The sequence below is a fragment of the Anolis carolinensis genome, chromosome 4 (genome assembly GCF_035594765.1).
Source record: "Anolis carolinensis isolate JA03-04 chromosome 4, rAnoCar3.1.pri, whole genome shotgun sequence".
NCBI lineage: Eukaryota > Metazoa > Chordata > Lepidosauria > Squamata > Dactyloidae > Anolis > Anolis carolinensis.
In genome coordinates, this window is record NC_085844.1 from 7630700 (window position 1) to 7652187 (window position 21488).

Consider the following 21488-nt stretch of genomic DNA (forward strand, 5'->3'; position numbering starts at 1 on the left):
TGCCAAGATCAGAACACCCCTTACAGGCACAACATACACAAACTCAAGCATGCACTCTGCTAATGTGGTTCTTGATTTGTTTGGTACTAATAAATGAAGTATCAAATAAATGAAGTACACCCAATACTTTCTATGCTTAGGTCTAATATCTCCACATGGGTCCGCCTGTTTTTCCAGTTAGTTTTTTTTTTAACTCGGCAATCTTACCAGGGGTATCTTAGAGAGCCCGTATTTTTGGTCCTCTCTCTTTAGTAAGAACCTGCATGTTATAATGGTTTGAGCATTGGACTACAATTCTGAAGACCAGGATTTAATTCCTATTAGGTTATCTTGGGTGAGCCGTATATTCTCAGTCCCAGAAAGCACTGTGATAGGGTTGCCTTACGGTTGACAATTAGTCAGAAATTTTGGGACAGCATGATATTTTAGAGATCATAACCTTTTGGAAAACCAGAATCTCCATAAAAATGGCATTCACAACCATTTGAAAATCATAACCTTTTGTAAAAGTATGATCTTCCAGAGACAAGCCAAAAAACTTGTTTGAGTAAAATCCTCTCTTCAGTGGTATATAACCACATGTACTTATGTAAGGCAATTTGGATTTTTAGTTGTTAGACTGATAACCTTGATGTCTCTGATCTGTTAAGAACAGAATATGGCAATTCTTCAGATGTGTTCTTTTCAGTACTCAACATCTACTCTCCCATAAAACATCTTTTTTCTATATCATGCTCTCAAGGGACAAAAATAAAGTAGACTTCATTGAAAGTAACATAGCAGGTTTACTTACAAACTTCATGTATTCAGCATACAGGTACATAACTTGTCAATCCAGTTACAGATGGATTTGAAGTGGTTTCTCTGTGCAGATAACAGAGGCCATCTTTATTACAATCAACAGCAAATATGAGTTTGCTGTAAACAGTCCGTAGTCTAATGGTGTCTCCCCTCTAAAGTGAAGTCTGAGATCTGAGCAGCTTAGGAGCTGATCATGTGGTCTGGAGCCCCTCCTACAACCTCATTGGAAAACATAGAGTAAAGGGAAAGCTGCATACCAAAAATAAATTTATTTATTTGCAGTATTTATATACTGCCCTTCTCAACCCTGAAGGGGACTCAGGGCAGTTCACAATGTTGGCAACAATTTAATGCCCTTGATAGAAAACATCATAAAACATCAAAGTTAACCCTCCCCTAATAAAACATTAAACATCATTAAACACATCACATAAAATAATACCATACATCACACAAAGACATAGCTGTTGTCCGTAAACAGTCCTGGGTCATTGCACTTTCAACTTTAACTGTAAATATTCCTATGATAGACTGAACACCTGGTTCCACAGCCAGGTCTTTAGCTGTTTCCTAAAGATTGGGGGCGAGAGGGCTGACCTGATCTCACTCGAGAGGGAGTTCCACAGTCATGGGGCCACCACCAAGAAAGCCCTGTCCCTCATCCCCACTAGCTGCACCTGTGAGGCCGGTGGGGCCGAGAGCAGGACCCCCCCCCCCCCCCCGGAAGATCTTAATCTATGAACTGATTCATAGAGGGAGATTTGTTCAGACAGGTAAGTTGGACCGGAGGCATTAAAGGCTTTATAGGCCAAAGCCAGCACTTTGAATCGTGCTTGGTAGCTAACGGGCAGCCAGTGGAGTTGCCGCAACAAGGGGGTTGTATGCTCCCTTTGCAACGCCCCGGTTAACAAGATGGCTGTAGTGTGCTGGACTATTTGCAGCTTCTGAACAGTCTTCAAAGACAGCCCCATGTAGAGCGTGCTGCAGTAGTCTAAACGGGATGTAACAAGAGCTTGGACTACTGTGGCCAAGTCTTACTTCCCAAGGTATGGGCGCCGTTGGCTCACAAGTCTTTGTTATGCGAATGCCCCCCTGGTCACCTCCAACACTTGGAGTACCACACTCAGCTATGAGTCCAGGAGGATTCCCAAACTGTGAACCTGCCTTCCCAAAGGGAGGCATTAACTACCACCTTTACCCACTCAGCCAAACCTCCTCTGGCCTCTTTTATCAGCCAGGCAGGACAGGGATCTAGGATGCATGTGGTCGCTCTCGCCTCTCCAAGGATCTTACAATATGGTAAGCAAACAGAATCATATACAAAACCAATTACTAGTGGAGGCTTGAAGAAGGTTGCTATTTCCAACAAGAAATGACATGGTAACACAACAACAGGTGGCGGCAGCAGCTGCAACAGCAACAACAATTGAAATTTTAGTAGCAGTGCTCTAACCCACTGCTGATTTTTTGAGGGGAATAATTCTTAGCTTGAAGACAATAATAATCCTTTCTAGATGAATTCCATCTGGCTCTAACTTGACACTCCCAAAGAGACTTCCGTTTTCCAGCCTTCTGTTTTTCTTTTTCAGGAGTCTTGTCCATAATATTCCAGATATCCTTTCACCATTCCTTATCTTTTTAACCACTTCACCAACTCTAGTGGAGCCCTGCAGTCGGTTAAACCCTTGTGCCGGCAGGACTGCTGACTTGAAGGCTGGGTTGCTGACCTGAAGGTTGGCAGTTCGAATCCAACTTGGGAGGAGTGTGGATGAGCTCCCTCTATCAGCTCCCGCTCCATGTGGGGACATGAGAGAAGCCTCCCACAAGGATGGTGAAACATCAAAACATTCAGACGTCCCCTGGGCAACGTTCTTGCAGACGGCCAATTCTTTCACACCAGAAGTGACTTGCAGTTTCTCACGTCGCTCCTGACACACACACACACACACACAAAACAGGTCTAGTGTTTTTCTGCTTTCCCCCCATTCCTCAAGACAAGATTCTCCAGATTTTTAGCCCTTTAAACATTATTTCCTGGTAAATTATGACACACACACACACACACACACACACACACACACACACACACCTTTTTTGGGTAGAAGGCTTCCATTGGGAATGTTGTCTTCAAATTGTCCAGTGCAGTTTGAGCAACTACCAAAGGCATCCTGTCAAATATCAAAAAATCCATCACTGTGCCCCAATGAGTATATCAAGCCCCCATTTTTGTTTTTAGGACAACTCCTGCCATCTTCAGTTTTTGACTTGAAAGGGAATATGACAATATCTAGAGCAGTGCATCCATCCATGAGTTATGGCTGCCACAGAGAGTACACAGCCACTTTTTTGTTATCCTAGATTTCACCCATACCCTGCTAGGATTTAAATTGCAATTTTTAAAAATAGCAATAATTATAGTAACAGAATACCAGTTTTGGTTTTGCAAAAATGGTCAAGTGAAATACCTTCCATAACCGCATACCTTGGATGGCATGGACAGAAGCAAAGCAGATGGACTGGCTCCTTGAAGCCTGATTTGTGTATGAACTTGCCATCAGAGCAAGCCATCTGGCTAAGATTATCATAAATGGAAGGGCTTCCTTCAGATGGTATCCGATTTAGCCAGTCCAATTTTATCTATTGTATTTTCAAGGTCAAGCAGAGAAGGGACTAGATATACCTGGCAGCAGAAAAAACCCAAACAATCAGCCATCTGACGTCTTTTTAAACTCGAGGATACAAAGTGCTAAACATGGAGTTTTCTGCAAATATAGCAGAGCTTGAAAAGGAGATCTTGTAGCATTTTTTAATCTGGCTGTGAGAAATGAGCATAAGTTTATGCAGATTTAAGATTACTTCATTAGTTGGATTGAGTCTCTGAAAACTTTTACTACCAATCTATTTCATTCAAAAGGGCTACAAAATTCCATTTCACGCTGATCTAGACTACCACAATTTTGACTTTGGATTCTAGAGCTTGGCAAAGTTATATGAGATTCTATGCCTATTATTGTTATTGTTGTTGTTGTTGTTGTTATTATTATTTGAAACACAACAAGAAGAGTCCACAGCAGACACAACAAGCAAAAAAGCTCACTCTGCTGGCTGTTGTATTGGATTACATGTCGGACACTTCCCAAGTGTCTAGGATTTGTGAATAATGCATGCAGATCCAAGTAGGGTGGCCTTTTGCAGTTGGTAATTTTGTCAGCTCCAGTTGTTTTCAAGTGCTGGCCAAGGTCTTTAGGCACTGCACCCAGTGTGCCGATCACCACTGGCACCACCTTGACTGGCTTGTGCCAGAGTCTTTGCAGTTTGATCTTTAAATCCTCATATAACATAAGCTTTTCCAGTTGCTTCTCTTCAACTCTGCTGTCACCTAGGATTGCAACATCAACGATCATACTTTGTTTTGTTTTTTCCACAATTTTGAAGTCAGAAGTATTGTGCTCCAATACTCTTGTCAGTCTGAATTCGGAAGTCCCAGAGTAGTTTGATGTGTTCATTTTCTGTAACTTTTTCAGGCTTGTGATTCTACCAGTTCTTTGTTATAGGCAGATAGTATTTAAGGGACAAGTATTATTTTTAAATTTATTTATATCCCACCTTTCTCCCCATGGGGACTCAAGGTGGCTAACATCTATCCACACTAAACAGTTTAAAAAGAGCAATACAAAAGTTAAAAAACAAATAATAACAGTGTGGTAAAAAAAATTAAAATATAGCAAATGCCTTAAAATGGCCTTGAAAACCCATACATAGTGAGATGGCTACATCTCATCCCCGATCCAGTCCCTGCAAAACACCTTAAAAGGAAGTCAGCTGCCCAAACCAATTGAGGTCTTTTCTGCCACTGACATCATCCTACAGTGTTCTCCTCTCCAGCAGTCCAGATGACTGGCTTTTAAGGTGGATTTCTGGCTCATTTCCAGTCATGGTTGTAGTACAATGATTGAGATTTAGAATACACAGTGGCAACATGGTCATAAGCCTAACTTAATGGCATAATAACTAACAGAATGCCAGCTGTTATTTTTAGAATGCACCTTCCCAAATTCCCCAGGCAATGTGATAAGTGCCAGTGCTGGCTAAGGTATTCTTAGAACTGAAGTTTAAAAGAATAAGAACAAGGACATCTTCCAACCAAATCAGATAGGGTCCCTTGTAGGTCTCGGGAGATGATGTCAGTAGTTTTGTCTGCTTGGTGCTTCTTCAACCTTCTCTGCTGTCTACAAGCCATGAAATTTCTGTTGGGGCAGTTATAGAAGCAACACTTTAAGTTGGGGGTGAGGGGTGGCTTTGTCATTAAAGAAAGAAGAAGGCAATACCTCTACAGTAGAATTGTGCATGGAATTCGTTTCTTCCATTTCTTTCATTTTTTTCGTGTCTTTTGATTATTTGGGAGCATGGAACAGGAAGGCTCCTCCCGCTATGGAAATCAACTCGACAGGAAAGCAAGCAGGAGCAGATCCCGGCTCCTGGCCTGCTTTTCAGCATCACAGAGTAAGAGGTGATCAGCTGCAGGCCCTGGCAGGTACTGATGGTCTGCCTGTATTATGGGTTTGTTGAAAAACAAACTGCGTGCAGTCTTGTCCAGACTTATCCAGTCCTTTGTTGTATCCACAATGAGCAAAAGAAAACAAGCCAGGAAAATGGAAGAAAAATCAAAAATTTACTCTTAGGTAGCAAAGTCAAAAAGAAACACAATAAAACTTCCAGCAACAAAACTCACATAAAGTTCCTTGTATTAAACTCATGCATCTTCATAGTAGGCTCTCAGCAAGTATTCAGTAAGTCCCCAAAAGACATTACAAACATTTCCCAAATATACCCCATTCAGGGAGTGGTTCAAGCTTGTTAGCCTTGATTGTTCTAATTACTCAACTATGAGTTGTAATTGACCAGGTGTTTTTCCCTTAACACACACATACACAAGTAGTGATCCCACAGAAACTTAGTTAAATACATGCATATACAGTAATAGCCTGCACATAACACATGCATTTTCTTTCCAAAGAGAGTGTGTGTGTAGTGTGCAGAAGTGCCCACGCCTGCCAGGGCCTGCAGCCGAACACCTCTTACTCTAGGGTAAGAGGCGCTTGGCTACAGGCCCTGGTAGGTGCGGGTGCTCTGGGCCTGCATGTCACACACACTCTCTCCAAAGAGAGTACATGTGTGGCATGCATGAGCACATGCGCCTGCCAGTGCCTGCAGCCGAGTGCTTCCTCTAGAGTAGAAAGAAGCATGTAAGAAGAAGCTGTCTTAAAGCGCATGCCGTAATGAGTTGAGAGAAAACAGATCTTTCAGCAAAAGCAGATATCTGTCCTCCCGATTTTGAGAAACTCCCAAAAATGGATTGGGGCCCCCACTGAAAGCCAGGACACAAAAGGAGTCAGGGTTTACCCTGAATGCACAACTCTACTCTACAGGTGATGATGGCTGGCCAAGAAGAGAGGTGGGTAAGAAATAATAATAATATTATTAGTTGAGGGTCACTCCATGTAAGGCACTTGTGGCCACCACTGCTATTATTTTCCTGCCAGAAAGTCCATAGAAAGTAGAAAGGGGTCATTGCTTGATTTAGATTTGAATACTGGGAGAAAATTATTTTCATTGGTTTATTATTCTTCCTGGTGCACACAGTGTGTTAAAGCGCTGAGCTGCTGAATTTATGGACCAGAAGGTCCCAGGTTCAAATCCCAGGAGCGGAATGAACGCCCGCTGTTAGCCCCAGCTCCTGTCAACCTAGCAGTTTGAAAACATGCAAATGTGAGTAGATCAATAGGTACCGCTCCGGCGGGAAGGTAACAGCACTCCATGCAGTCATGCCAGCCACATGACCTGGAGATGTCTATGGACAACGCAGGCTCTTTGGCATAGAAATGGAGATGAGCACCAACCCCCAGTCGGTCACCACTGGACTTAACGTCAGGGGAAACCTTTACCTTTACCTTATTATTCTTCCAAGTGGATCTTTCCATTTATTGGAAATCCATTTTTTTTGAATGACTAATAGAATCATAGGATGGATCTACACTTCCATATAATGTAGTTTGAAACTGTATTGAATGGCCAACGAAAGCCCATATAATGCAATCAGTGCAGCCAGACTGCGTTACACAACACTGTAGATCTAGCCATGGAAACATAGGACTGGGAAAGACCAATCAGGGCCACCCAGTCAACTCCCTTCTGCCACACAGAAATATCAAAGTGAATAATGCCTATTATTTCAATCCCTAGTACTAAATTATACCCTGTTTCCTTGATGTAGGCTTTAGCAGCTATAAAGAAATATGGGGTAAATTCCCAACCTTATTTTCTAGAGACTTAACTTCCTTTTTTTCACACCAATAGTTTTGCAGCAATATCTGCAGCCAGCTGTGGAGAGAAGGGACAAACTCACATATTGAAAATAGGTTTAGAAGAGGTTAGGTTTGAGAAGGTATTAAGCAAGTTCAGTCTCATACATTCCAGTGCACCAGACCATATTTCCACTTACATGCTCCATCTTTATTTCTTTCCCTTTTTTCATTTTGTAATCAAATCAAATATGAATGTTGCCACTTAGTGCTTAAATGTTACTTTCTGCCTTGTGCCTTTCCCCCCACAAAAGTTGTGCTTGCCTCTACTTGAACTGGGGCAACATTAATGCAGATGTTAATAACCAAATGCCAAAGCTTTCAACCTCTGAGCTTTCAGATATGATTATTCTCGGTGGAAGGAGTTTTGGATACCAAAGGGTTATATCATGGGAATTAAAATTGGAGGCACTTGGAGAATGGTATTGGCAATCTCTTTGGTGGCCTTTCTGTGACGATGGTGGAGACCGGTCAGGAAGCAAATTATTCCAAAAAATTGTTCAGTCTTTCTTATCTGTATGAAACAGATTGATATATTCTGTTTTCAGTTTACATACTAAGAGATATTTACAAATAAATAAAAAACATTCATCATCTGTTAATCTTGAAGCCCTGCAGAAGTGCTGAAGGGCTAAAAAAAATCACTCACGAAGCAGATTTTGGAATTTCCATATCAGTGATTGTTGGTTAGCATTGCATATGGCCTGAGTAGCTTTTCACAACAGCATCATCTCATGTATGTGACTCTATTATAGAATGAATTAATAATATTTCACCCTGGTATGGAGAAACCGCCCTTCTGAAATCAGGCACCTTCTAGAAACGTTGAACTTCAACTCCCATGTTGGGTAGGTATGTTTAGAGTCATAATGTTGAAAATCTAATGGATACCAATTTGGGTATCTCCTGTGAATGGAAATTTCTCCTTAGTTCTGCAAGAAAATTTACAAGATGTCAATCTCCCTCCTTCATTTGTGAATGGTTTATCTATCATGGTTCAGAAGTGTCTCATGAAAAAGTATTGACTTGACAATAGTCTATGTCAGGGTGTCAAACCCATTTTCACAGCCTTTTGGTTGTCTTCAAAGGGCCATTTGTAATGGTATTTATTTATTGTGTCAGAGGATACAGTTATAATGTATTTTAAAAGACACAAAGTTAAAAACATGATATTATACTAAACTTCCTTTGACCAGAAGTTGGCCACTTATGGTGCCTCTGGTGTCACTGTAAGAAAATCCTCCATTGTGCATTTGGTGGGATTCAGACTGCATGTAGTAAATGGTCTGTGGCTTGCTCTTCTCCACACATCCAGATCATTAACTCCACTTTGTGGCCCCATTGCCTAAGATTGGCTCTGCATCTGAGTCTGTTCACCATCTTCCAAGTTGCCCAGTCTTCTCTGTGCCCAGATGGGAGTTTCTCATCTGGTATGAGCCATGGATTGAGGTTCCGGGTTTTAACCTGCCACTTTTGGACTCTCATTTGATGATATGTTCCTGCAAGTATCTCTGAAGACCTTAGAAAGCTATTTCTCAATTTAAGGTGTTAGTATGCTGGCTGATATCCAAACAGAAGATGGACCAGAGATGTCAATGCCTTGGTTCTTTCATTATTGGCTGCTACTTCCTGACAGATGTAATGGTAATGGTAAGACTGTATCAATGTAACTATGTTACCCTGGCATTGAAAACCTCACCGGACACATAAAATGACGTGGCTGGCCAGATTCTGTCCACAGGCCTTTCATTTGGTCTATGTGGTCAGGATCTAGGGGTCTTAGTAGAGCCCAAGATGAACATGAACTATGAACTGTAGAGGAGACAAAACAGGTTAACACAGTTTGATACCCAGCTAAAAAAAAAACCTCATTGTGTTGTTGAAGGCTTTTATGGCCAGAATCACTGGGTTGTTGTCAGTTTTTCGAGCTGTATGGCCATGTTCCAGCAGCATCCTCTCCTAATGCTACTGGAACATGGCCATACAGCCCAAAATACTCACAACAACCCATTATTAGGAGTATAAAGTCTACATTGAGAGAAAAAACAGTGCTGCTCTATTCACTTTTGGTCACATTTCACCTATAATCCTGTGTCCATTTCTGGGCACCACAATTCAAGAAGGAAATCACCCCAGAAGTAAGGAATGGGCTCACAATGAACTGGGAAGATTTCTCAGCATTTGCTTGGCAAAGGAGTTCACCGCACTCCTTTTTTAAGTCAATATTGCCATATGTTTCTGTAATCTAGAACATATCTCTTTGTAATCATAAGGTTTTAGGATTTTTTTTTATGCGTGGTTTTTTTCCTCAAATGGAAAACTCAGTTATTTTTGTAGTGTAGTGTCCCTTATTTAACAGTAGCCTGAAGATAGATTTGTCAAAGCAAGTTGAATTGAACCAAATGAGGTCTATTTTCAACTGACGGAAGCAGAATATTGTATGTTTTGACAATTGATTTTACAAATAATCAAAATCTCATTCCTCCCCGTCTTGTACTATGTAGTTTCCATTTCCATAAGTGATGTTTTACTTCAATTACCTCTTGAGATCTATTTTCATTGCTTGAATTGAGGAGTTTTTATATATCTCTCCCCCCTTCACTCTAAAAGCAGGATCATATCACACATACAATAGGAAGAAAAACATTCCTTTTTCTTCTCTATAATAACGTCTTCTGTTTTTGTTTAGGCTTTCATTTTCTCCTTTAAATCTAGCCCCATTTTTGTTTTTCACTTATCACTTTCAATTTATTTATTTATTTCCAAAATTAATTTGAAATCTTTAACATTGTTACAGAGGTCAGACATCAAGCACTTCCTTCTTTTTAAAAAACATAATTATTTATCCAAGGAAAATGCACAAAATAAAACACAAGAACTGGCATTTTAGGCATATAAAACTACTAAAGCTATACAACTGTGTCCAATTCTGGGCATCACAATCCAAGGGGGATATTGGCCAGCTGGAAGTTGTCTAGAGGAAGAGGTTGACTAAAGGATCAAAGGTCTGGAAACTATGAATCGCTATGAGAAGCGTCTTAAAGAGCTGGGTCTGTTTCACCTGCAGAAGAGAAGGTTGAGAGGAGACCTGAGAGCCTTCATTCTACAGTGTAGATGCACTCTTAAAATCCATGGTGGCTTCCGCTGACACCAGAAAACAAAAGTTAAGACTTCTTGGCTCTGGTTTAGGCACCTGCTCTAAACGTCAACAGGTCTTCTTGAGTTTTCTCCAGGGTTCTGTGGCCTGGCAAGTCCCATGCTGCTGAAATGCAGTTCTGGGGGATTCCGCCCCCCCCCTTTCATTCCTGCCAAATCCTCTATGATCTCTCATATTAAGAATGCAAATGCCACTGCCCTCTTCCTTTCTTGGGTGCCTTTGAAGTATCCCCAGCGCTCATTCAGCGCCATTATTTCCCCAATCCTCTTTCATCGGGAGGTCTGGGGGAAGCGATTTCTGCAGCCTACTTTCACTGACTCTGTCTTACATAAGGGTGCTGAATCAACATTTTTCAGAAGTGGCACTAAAATATCCAAAAGAAGAGCCTGAAAAAAAGTTACTCTTTGGACCTCAGCTATGGAGGAACAAAACAAGGCCATTATCCAAACAGAAGAAGAACTCTGCCTCTGCCAGTGAACTATTCTGCCCTGCCCCAAATTTCTAGCATTGCAGTAAAACCTCAACAGAGTTTTTAGCAAGACAGTTTAAGGAGAAAAGGGAAAGAGGGGAGAAAGTTACCAAGGGAACATGAGCACAGTGTATATAAAAAATAGTTTTCAATGCCTCATGCAACAATGCTAGAGATTTGGGAGCTGACATTACATTTCATTGGGGTCAATAGTTGGAGCGGGTTTGTCCCTGACCTCAGTTCTCTGAATTTTTTATCTAGGATTATGGGAGTTATAGTTAAAAATGACTCTAGTGAGTGCTAGTTATAGTCTATGAATAAACAAACAAGCAGAAAAGAACCCGTACTATTTGGGCTGTTTCTACCCAAGCTGATTTTGGCATAAATTTCCCAGCAGGGCATAAAGCCCACAGAAACATTTGGTTTTGCTTGGAGCAGAGAAGGATGCCTGGCCCAGCCTGCCCACTTAGCTCAGCTCCTGTTGCTCCTCTGAGCTGCCATGGCTCTGCTTCTGCTGCTCTTGCTTTTGCCGGCTGAGCCAAAGCCAGTGGGCACGTGTGCATGCAAGCAGCTGCCTTTGCCCCACGGCCCTTGGAACTTTCATTTCATTTTTAATATATAATTTAATAATTACTTTTAACATAAATAAATAAAGGTATGCTCCACAAATGGGGCCTCTGGTGACTCAGTGTGTTAAAGCACTGAGCTGCTGAACTTGCAGACCGAAAGGTTCAAATCCAGGAGCAGAATGAGCGCCCACTGTTAGCCCCAGCTCTTGCCAACCTAGCAGTTCGAAAACATGCAAATGTAAGTAGATCAATAGGTACTGCTCTGGCAGGAAGGTAACGGCACTCCATGCAGTCATGCCATCCACATGACCTTGGAGGTGTCTATGGACAATGCTGGCTCTTCGGCTTAGAAATGGAGATGAGCACCAACCCCCAGAGTCAGACATGACTGGACTTAACGTCAGGGGAAACCTTTACTACCTTTACCACAAATGATGTTATACATAGCCAAAGGCAGAAAAAAGGTTCCCCACTCCTGGCTTAGGCCCAAATAAAATGTACTGCTGATGTTTTGTCCTCACGGCTACTGATTGCAACAGCCTGCATAAATATGTGTGAAACTCCCCTTCTTAAAAGGTAACCTTTTGGTTGTTCTGTCCAGTTTGATCCACATGAAAACAAGAATCCTGAAGCGCTGGGAAACTTTGCTCCTCAATTCCCTGAGCTTTGCTTTGCTTCAGCAGAGAACCTCTGGTATCTGAGAGACCTGCTGTTCTATACCGAGCAAGGGCCGCGGTGATATTACATGGATTTCATTTTTAATTGCATTGGGGGATTTTACCGCCTGGCAAGAAGAGGCCTTGGAAATGGGCTTTCCAGCCAACCTCATTGAAATGCATTCATGAATGCACAAAAACACTGCCAGCCACTCTCGCCTTGCCCAGTAGCATGTGCTGGCTCAAACGATTTGGATTTGCAGTAATCCCTTTCCCCTCCAGTAAACCCCATAGTGCTTCCAGTGGGTCTGTGTCCTCCGCTCACTCCACCTTTGCTCAGCTTTTAATTAGTCCGTTACTCTTCACAACTCATTCAAGGAACTTTTCAGTCTCGATCCAACTGGTAGAAAGTCAGAAGAAAAACATTCCTCTTGTATATGAATAGCACCAGAGCTTAAAAGAGTTGTTTTGGCAAGGGAATTCAGTCCCAGAATTCCACGAAACACAATCTTCACAAAGTCATCTATACTGTATAGGGTATTTTTTTTCCTGTATCTGACAGTGCTTGCTGAAAGAAAATCATGAATCACTTGCTTTTCCCTCTCTAGAATCTCCATATATTCAGTTACATTTTAAAACTGGCTCCATATGATGGGCCCGCCACCACTTTGACACATGTGGCCAAACAACCTCAGAGCATGGAGACATTCACAAAAGTTATTGGTGAGGAAGGATACACAACTAGGTTAGGTTAGTCCAGTGTAGTTGTGCTCCTAGTTGTGTATTCTTTATCAGCAATAACTTTTGCCAGCATCTCTGCACTCTACTGTGCATGCTTAGAAAAGAATGCTACTTTTTATTGCTGCTCAATTTAACCATATTCTTCACAAAACCAGCACTTTGAATTGTGCCCAGAAACATGTTGGCACCCAGTAGAGCTGATGCAACAAAGGAATTATACACTCTCTATATCCAGCCCCAGTTGGCAGTCTGGCCACTGCACTTTGGACCAACTGAAGTTTCTGAGCACCTCTGAAAAGCAGCCCCACATAGAGTGAATTGCAGTAGTCCAACCAGGAGCCCCCGGTGATGCAAAGGGTTAAACCCTTGTGCCAGCAGGACTGCTGACTGAATCCAGGGAGCAGGGTGGGCTCCTATCTGTCTGTTCCAGCTTCTCATGCGGGGACAGAAGCCTCCCACAAGATAGTAAAACATCTGGGCATCTCCTGGGCAACGTCCTTGCAGACGGCCAATTCTCCTGGCACAAAAAAAAGTAGTCCAACTGGGATGTAACCAAGGAATATACCACCGTGGATAGATCCGGCATTTCCAGGAACAGGCACAGTTGGCACACTAGCTCTAATTGTGCAAAAGCACTCCTGGTCACTGCTGATACCTGGACCTCTAGGTTCAGAGCTGAATCCAGAAGTACCCCCAAACTGTAAACCTGCACTTTCAGGGGAAATGTGACCCCTAGATCGCTCTTCTGTTTTGCAAATGTTTGCAAGGAAGGTTATGGTGACTGTTTTTTGGGACAGGAAAGGTGTGCTTCTTGCAAAACCTTAGAAGAGCAATGCAGGATGAGTGTGGGAGAAAGTTGAACACATGCACATGTGCAGCTGCGGGAAGGGACGCCCGCCTGGTTGAGGAAGCAAGACAAGCGGCAAAGTTTGGTGGGGAGGCAGACTAGCAGATGCTTCTGAGATACACAACTAAAGTAATTGCATCAGTAGCCTACATTTCTCCAGAGCTGGGAATGCAACCCACTGCTGCTTTCATTCACCAATTTGCATAGCTTCATCTTGTTTGGGGCAGTCACACCCCAGCAACCGTCAGGGATTAAAATCTCAGGACTCGCGACCCGAATCTGGCTCTGCCATCTTTCCCTCGGCCTCCCCCTTCATTCTGTGACACTAATGCTGGTGAAAGAGAGATTAGGAGAGCGACTATTGAACTAAGTGGCGACTGCAGCCGGCAGATAAGTGAGCCGGCCTATCTCTCGGGAGCCGAGTTGTTCAACTTCACTCTCTCAGAACCATTCTGACTCAGAAATCTTGGCCTTAATGTGAGATGTAAAAAAATCACTAGGGCCTGTAGATATCCGTCTCTTGATCCTCGGCTCTGGCAGCGAGAGACATGGATCATTTAATGGGCCCTGTGGAACTTTTTGGCTCAGTCAAGGCATCCAAGACATGTAAAGGCTGATGTCTTGTTCACTGATACAATGCTTTGTTTGGGGTTAAATCCAGCAGGAGGTAAGGGTCGGTGGGTGCATCTGTACTGTAGAATGAATGCAGTTGGACACCATTTTAACTGCCATTGCTCAGTGCTATAGAAATATGGGTTTTTCCCTTGACATTAAGTCTAGTCATGTCTGACTCTGAGGGTTGGTGCTCATCTCCATTTCTAAGCCGAAGAGCCAGCATAGTCCGTGGGCACTTCCATGATCATGTCGCCGGCATGACTGCATGGAGTGCCATTACCTTCCTACCAGAGCAATACCTATTGATCTACTCACATTTGTATGTTTTTGAACTGCTAGGTTGGCAGAAGCTGGGGATAACAGTGTGAACTCACCTCGCTCCCCGGATTCAAACCACTGACCTTTCAGTCAGGAGGTTCAGCAGCTCAGTGGTTTAACAGCACTGCACCAGCGGGGGCCCATAAGAATTATGGCAATTGTGATTTTATAAGGTCTTTGGTTTTCTCTGCCAAAGGGTGCTTCTGTCTCACCAAACTACAACTCTCAAGATTCCTTAACTTTAAGCCATGGTAGTTAAGGGGACAGGCTGTGGTGCAGGCTGGTTAGCAGCCAGCTGCAACAAATCACTCTGACCAAGAGGTCATGAGTTTGAGGCTAGCCTGTGTTGGGGTGAGCACCTGACATTTAAAAAAAAATAGCCCCTGCTCATTGCTGACCTAAGCAACCCGAAAGATAGTTGCATCTATCAAGTAGGAAATTTAGGTACCACTTATATGTGGGGAGTCTAATTTACGACACCATAAAAATCATCCAGCCGTTGTTGGAATGAGGAAGTTGCCGTTGCAGTGGATGATGAAGCAGCTGCTCCCCCTGTGGCCGGAATCAAAGCATACCTTCAGGAAGCTGGAAGCTGGAGAAGGTTTAAATTGCCTCTGCATCTGTCTCTGTTCTATGTTATATGGCATTGAATGTTTGCCTTATATGTGTACAATGCGATCTGCCCTGAGTCCCCTTCGGGGTGAGAAGGGTGGAATATAAATACTGTAAATAAATAATTGAAAAATCAATGTCCTCTCATCTCCCTCCTGCTGAGTCAACCCAGTGCAAATTACTCTCTCTGCTCTCTTACATGTTGAACTCAGGTTGCATTGGTGGGAGTGAACCAAAGATAAGGTGGGAGTGGACAACAAGAAATGGGCAACAATGATCAAGGTGCAGCATCTAAGCAGTGCATTTGATGAGAAGGTATCTTTGAGGTCTCTTATCTATAGACTCGTTAGCAATTAGAAACAACAAAATACTTAAACTTCTTTTTCAAAAAGCACTGATTCAGGAAAGTCAACTGGAGGATGTCAAGTCATAGTCTGAGTATCTCACCAAACTTAATATTAGGGTTGTGGCAGTTAAAGTGGGATCAAACTACTTTCATTTGAAAATACACCCCAGGAATTACCCTGTACAAAGGTTTAGGTTTCAAGATGTCTTTGTGTTTGTTTGGTTGATACCCTCCAACATTTCACAGATGAAAAAAAGGACACACATCAGATTGCAGTCAAGATGCAAAAAAAAAATGATGAGATAGAATACACAACTGAAGAATAGCTGGAGCAGTTTGCATTTATCTAAGTCTGCTTGGAAGAGTCCACTCCTTCTCTCCTCTATTTATTTATTTATTTACAGTATTTATATTCCTTCCTTCTCACCCCAAAGGGGCTCAGGGCGGATCACATTATATACATATAGGGCAAATATTCAATGCCCATAAACACATCGAACCGAGACAGAGACAGACAGACGCAGAGGCAATTTAACCTTCTCCTGAGGAGATGTTCGATTCTGGCCACAGGGGGGAGCAGCTGCTTCATCATCCACTCTGACGGCACTTGCTCATTCCAAGTCGTAAATTAGTTAAACTTGCCTCCCCACTTTTATAAGTGGTACCTTATTTCCTACTTGATAGATGCAACTATCTTTCGGGTTGCTAGGTCAGCAATGAGCAGGGGCTATTTTTAATTTTTAATTGATGGGTGCTCACCCCGCCACGGGCTGGCCTCGAACTCATGGCCTCACGATCAGAGTGATTTATTGCAGCAGGCTGCTCTCCAGCCTGCGCCACAGCCCGGCCCCTCTAGCCTTTTGTTTTTGCAGTTTGAACTCCGTTTGCATCAATGGATACCTCGAGGATGATGGTCCTCCAGGCGTAATGTCTTGGTGGTGGATGTGTAGGTGGCTGTGGAGAATGATTCTTGACCTGCATGTTCTTCTGCAGGGAAGACATTGGCTTAACATGCCTTCCTCTTGACACATTTCTCCCTTAAGCCCAACGTTCATGCCTCTTCGAATTCTGCAGCACTGCTGGTCACAGCTGAGCTCCAGTAAGAGTGCTCAAGGGCCAGGGCTTCCCAGTTATTAGTGTCTATGCCACAGTTTTTAAGGTTGGCTTTGAGCTCATCTTCAAATCTCTTTTCCTGTTCACCAACATTACATTTGCTGTTCTTGAGTTGGGAGTATAGTATTTGCTTTGGGAGATGGTGATCAGGCATTTGGAAAACATGGCCAGTCAAGTGGAGTTTATAGCTTAGGAGCATCGCTTCAGTGCTGGTAGTCTTTGCTTCTTCCAGCACACTGACATTTGTCCGCCTATCTTCCCAAGAGATCTGCAGGATTTTTCGGAAGCAACACTGATGGAATCTTTCCAGGAGTTGAGACATCTGTAGACAGTCCATGTTTCACAGGCGTAGAGCAGAATTGAGAGGACAATAGCTTTATAAACAAGCAATGGATGTAGGCTGAGGACAAAATGGAACAGTGGAAGAAGAAGAGAGAAACTGGGACATTTTAAAAGCAGCTGAAAATGTGAAATGATATATGATTAATCAGAAACTGTGTCCCTGCCAAAATGGGACAAGGAGGGGGTTGTGCTATCTTGCTTTGAGCAAAGATAAGTGTTTCATATAAACACAGAATGCCAGGCAATTTGGCAGATCCTTTCAGCAGTGAAGTTAGCTTTGTATAGAACATTTCACCTGCAACTGAACAATTCCCTCCAGTTCTGCTTTTATTACACGTCTCCGTTTAGTCCGTAAAGGAATGTGACCTTAACTTTTGGAGACACGGGAGAAAAGTATCCCTGCAGGGTATCATTTGCAGCAGAAATAATTTTTCATTTCTTCCTTGCTCAGGTTTAATGTCCCATGCTCTTTTTTTCCTCCTTAAGGATTATGTACTAAAGGATGTATGTCTTGAGCAAGCATTTGCTTCTGAAAACGAGTGATAATTTCAGGGCTTTGCTTAGTTAGCACCAATGGAGGAAGGCTTGTGCTTAGGTGGGGAAAGATTGATCACCCCATTATGGCTCCAAATTTAAGACAAGGCACATATGGATAGTACAATTATGGGGATTGATTCAGTAGTGCAGGAGAGGACTGGAGATGACAGAGGTTGAATATCACACCATGCGTTATGTAAATACACTCTCCTTGTTTAAAAAAGGGGGAGTTGTTATATGGACTAGGACTTTGTGAAATCAGGGTTCAAATCTTTGGTTTGCTATGAAAGCCCACTGGGTGAGGAAGTCATACTTTCTCAGCCTCAAAGGAAGGCAATGGCAAATTCCTTCCCTCAACAAATCTTGCAAAAGAAACCGCATGATAAGGTTGGCAAAAGTCAGACATAATTTGAAAGCACCCACAACTGCAATTGTTGTTGTTGCTGTTCCATTATCTGGGCAGAGGCCACAAAGGGGCTGTACAAAGAGGAAGATAGTCCACTTTACAGGGGTGGAGGGTGGGTTGAAGGGGTGAGATGAAGGTTATTTCCCGTCATGGAAACAACCCTCATTTATGAAATGGAAAGGGGAGAGGGGGAATAAGTGGTGAAAATGAAGGAAATTGTTTTTCTCCTTCAACTTCCCCACTACAAAATGAAGTATCCTTCTCTCTCTAGCACCCCCTTGTGCCCTCCACCTGGATAACGTAATAGTACCTTATTATGTTAACCGCCCTGAGTCCCTCTGGGGAGAGAGGGTGGTCTAGAAATAAAGTTTTATTGACACAACTACATTGTATGACACAGCAAACAAGATAGATATGCTAGATTTCGTATCACAAAATCACAAGTCAAACACTTCCCAAGTGTTTAGGACTGTGTGATGTATTTTCGGATGATGCGCGCAGATCCCAGTAGGGTGGCCCTTTGCAGTTGGCAGATCGTAATTTTGTCAATGTCTATTGTTTCCAAATGCCGGCTGAGATCTTTTGGCACGGCACCCAGTATGCCCATCACCACCGGGACCACCTGTACAGAGTCTTTGCAGTTCAATCTTGAGGTCTTGATAGCGGCTGAGTTTTTCCTGTTGTTTTTCATCAATGCAACTGTCACCTGGGATGGCAACATCAATGATCCAAACCTTTTTCCTTTCCACAACTGTGATGTCTGGTGTGTTGTGTTCCAGAACTTTGTCAGTCTGGATTCAGAAGTCCCACAGTATCTTTGCGTGCTCATTTCCCAATACTTTTGCAGGTTTGTGATCCCACCAGATCTTTACCGCTGGGACGTGGTACTTGAGGCATAAGTTCCAATGAATCATTTGGGCCACATAGTTGTGCCTCTGTTTGTAGTCTGTCTGTGCGATTTTCTTACAGCAGCTGAGGATATGATCAATAGTTTTGTCAGCTTCCTTGCACAGTCTGCATTTTGGGTCATCAGCTGATTTTTTGATCTTGGCTTTATTATTATTATTATTATTATTATTATTATTATTATTATTATTTCTCCTCCTCTTTCTCCATTGCTCCATATCTTTAGGACTTCATCACACAGAGCTGGGGAAAATGGGGGCAATTGGGGGAGATCGTATTCTTGGGTGTATAATCCTTACCACTTTTATGGGCTCCTTTATTTTTCCTCTCAATGCCATTGCTTTAGAGAAGATCCAAGGCACCATTCCTAAGTCAGACACCACTTCTGGGATGCCTAAGTTATCCTTTCAATCCCCTTATTCTAAAGGAGACTATTAAAAAAGGAGCAAAAAAAGTTGAAAGGCTAGCAATAGAGCAATTTCAAAAAGCGAAATTACTATGAAACAGAAAATGCTGTGAAAGCAAAGTGGTGATATCTAACAATTGTGCTATTCCTAAGGATTACATATATATATAATTCTTTCACATCACTGAAATAATTCAAAATGGATGAATTTGACAGATCCCATCTCACGTGTTTTTCAGTGCTTTCTCCCATTTCCAGCCACATCAGGAACTCATAAGATGATTTCTCCTCAGCTTCGGTTCCCCTCATTTCTCCACATGTCTGACTCAGTTAACTGACAAAACACCAGGGATGACAGCGAGAAGTCTGTCTGAGTCATATACTTCATTTATGAACTGTTTTAGAAGGTTGTGGACATACAGGGGCAGAGGAGGGAGTTGCATGTGATGAAGTCCTATATGTCTCATGTCTAAATATGCCAAATACATTGAATCCACTACAAACAGTCTGGATGACTTATGGCCAGGTCCACTTATGTCACAACAAGAACTATGGGATGCTTTGGAGCTTCCACACATACAAAGACTCAATGCTATCTCACTGGCCAGAGGAAGTTTCTTGCAGAGCCTTGCTGGTGACGTTGCTTCTAAAGATCACGTGGCTAGGGTCTTGTGACCTCAAGAATGACCTCAGCAATGTTGCTCGCAAGGCTCTGGAGGCTTACAACAATGGTTCTCAACTTGAGGGTCCTCAAATGTTTTGGCCTTCAACTCCTAGAAATCCTAACAGCTGGTAAACTGGCTGGGATTTCTGGGAGTTGTAGTCCAAAACACCTGGGGACCCACAGGTTGAGAACCACTGGCCTAGAAGGACAAGGCATTGGTCCTAATGCACCAACTGTCCAGCTGGCCATGTGGACTTTAATGGGGCTTTGGAGTGTTTCCATTCATTAATTGTAGGCTACCCATATCTAGGGAAGCTCCCAAGCAGACTATTTCACCTCGTGTAGACAGATACTTAGTCCATGAAAACTTATCCTTCCAAGTTCATTATCTCAATAAGTCTCAAAGGACTACAAAATCCCTAATATTAAAAGCACCTAATATTAAAGATTATAATTTGATTATTCCTTTGATTGTAATGTTTATTACTGTTGGTAGTTTTAGTTCAACAACATCTGAAGAAACCTAATTGTGCTCACTCCTGCCTTTGTCAGTGTCAACTAGATTTGGCCTATTGATTAAATAGAACTTAGCTGTGCATTGACTCACCTTTCGTCCAATGATTCTACTATCATTGGAATAAACCAATAGGATTCTGTTGTGCATCTACAACATCCAAAATCTCTTCACCAACTTGAACAGGAGCCGATGCAGATTGGTTTATGGTAGTTGAATAAGTGACCTTTGGTTCACTGGCAAAAGCTTTACCCACCTTCTTAGATCATTGCAACCTGAAAAGCATTCCGATGAGTATAGATTTCTGGTTTCTGTGGGAGCCAGCCAGCTTGTTAAAATGAAAAATACACCCACCCTCTGCCATTCTTATGTCCCTGAAAATGAAGGCCTGATAGTGTAGGCTGAAAGGCTGGGAGATTAGGAAAATGTGCACTGTCAGCAAAGGAAAGAGAAATTGGAGGGAGGCTGGAGATGCCGTTTCTGAAGGCTTAAGAGGTTGACAAAAAAAAACCTCCCCTCCCTTGCTTTCGAGATAACTGATGATCTGATGCCACAGCTTAGATGGCAATAAACTGAATCACAATGGAAATAAATCCAGAGGGATTAGAAAAATGAAAGGCTGTGCAATTCCATTTCTAGCATCCATTAGAAAAATGCTGCCAGGTTACAGGCCCGGAAGGGAATACATATGAGGAAGCGCGGACGGAGAAGCCATGGATCAAGAGTAACCATACAGGTAGGCCATGGCCCACTTTGTAGCAATCTTCCCCCCTTCTGTCCTGCGTCTAATTCTGATATTTGCTTACTGCTGGGCTTTGGCCAAATCGCTGCAGATTCTTGCAGTGAAAAGAATTGACTCTGTAAGGAGGCCAATGGGAAGAGATTGGCTTCATCCTAAATGTTTGCCTCTCCGAAAAGCTGCCAATTAAGCTGTGACTTTCCCGCTGGGTGAGGCATTTGTGTTGTCTAAGCAAAGCTGAGTGGGTAAAACCATCACATGTGTGGAAACAGTAGGAGTGAATTAACACTCTCTCTCAAGTCTCTCTCTCAATTCTCTGGACCATCTGTTGATGCAATGAATCTGCAGCAGAGCTGAGATGAAATATT

The 21488-nt window shown here is 42.6% G+C and overlaps 1 protein-coding gene across 1 annotated transcript in view; it reads left to right on the forward strand.

The window, feature by feature from the left end:
• tsnare1 (t-SNARE domain containing 1) overlaps positions 1-21488 on the forward strand; it is a 495360-nt gene that overhangs the window by 437696 nt on the left and 36176 nt on the right. The gene's annotated exons all lie outside the window — the stretch shown is intronic.